General features: G+C 41.0%; 1 protein-coding gene across 1 annotated transcript in view; it reads right to left on the bottom strand.

Moving 5' to 3' along the window:
- Positions 1-1,439, bottom strand: part of DPYS (dihydropyrimidinase) — an 88,593-nt gene that overhangs the window by 78,449 nt on the left and 8,705 nt on the right. The window lies entirely within an intron of this gene.

The raw sequence follows: 1,439 nt of genomic DNA on the forward strand, positions 1-1,439 counted from the left end.
TTTTTTTTTTTTTTTTTGAGACAGAGTCTTGCTTTGTTGCCTAGGCTGGAGTGCAGTGGCCTAATCCTGGTTCACTGCAACCTCTCCTCCCAGGTTCCAGTGATTCTCCTGACTCAGCCTCCTGAGTAGCTGAGATTACAGGCATGCACCACCATGCCCAGCTAATTTTTGTATTTTTAATAGGGATAGGGTTTTGCCATGTTGGCCAGGCTGGTCTTGAATTCCTGACCTCAAGTGATCCGCCCACCTTGGCCTCCCAAAGTGCTGGAATTACAGGCGTGAGCCACCGCACCTGGCCTCAAATAATTGCTTTTGTAGGTCAGATTCAAGTCTCAATAAGGATCAAAAATTTGAAAGGAAAAACTCATAGATTTGACCAAATAAGACTGTTTGAACTTCTATATGTTAAAACACACCCACACCCACCCACCCACACATACACACACAATGAAAAACGTAACGAGCATAGAATTATTGATCTTAGCTAATAAAAGTTCTTTCAATTTGATAAGAAAAACATGTTGAAAAATGTTGCCAACCATTCATGGAGTAATAAAATGACTAATAACACATGCAAGAAATAAACTTCCTACTAACTAAAAAGTGCAAAATAAAGCAGTGTAATTCTATTGAGTCAGCAAAGTTTAAGAATGATATTACACGTGAATTTACTCATTGCTATCACTGTTTATTCCCTTGGAAATGTCCCTCCCTTTTCTTGATGGTGCTTATCCCCCAGCAAAGCAGTAAGGACTGATCACCTGTCTACCCCACTAGGATTTCAGCCCCATGAGAGAAGGGGCCTTGTGAGGCTTGTCCACTGACGTGTCCTGGAACAGTGCCTGGTGCATAGTGTCCACTCAATAACTATTTATTGAATAAATTAATTACTACTTAATTAATATAGAAAAAAGCACCAAAATATTGAGAGTGGACAAGCGATGGAATGTGCTCCAAGTTAGATTGGGAGGGACAGAACATGGGACAGTGCACCTCATTTTTTTCCCCCAACAGTTTCTAATTTTTTACAATGAGTACATTAGTTTTATAGTCAGAAAAAAAAATGCTTAAAACATTGTTAGCGTATTCACATGATGGGCTTCCAAAGGGGATTATGATCTGTACTGCTTACATGAAATATCTTTTGCTCTCTGAGTAGAAGAGCCCTCATTAATCATCCCTGCCATCCACGTCCATGCAAGAGTCTCATTATACAACTTGCAAGGATATTAGCTTCAGCCTTGCTCCTCCAAAAGTGTGGCACCTGAACCAGCAGCAGCAGCGTCACCTGGTTGCTTGCTAGAAATGCAGAATCTCGGGTCCCATCTGCCCCTAACCTACTGCTATGGGTTGACTTGTGTGACCCCAAAATTCATATGTTGAAGTCCTAACCCCTTGTTTGGAAATAGAGTCTGTGCAGATGTAACTAGTTAAGATGA

This window comes from Mandrillus leucophaeus, unplaced genomic scaffold, assembly GCF_000951045.1.
Source record: "Mandrillus leucophaeus isolate KB7577 unplaced genomic scaffold, Mleu.le_1.0 Scaffold950, whole genome shotgun sequence".
NCBI lineage: Eukaryota > Metazoa > Chordata > Mammalia > Primates > Cercopithecidae > Mandrillus > Mandrillus leucophaeus.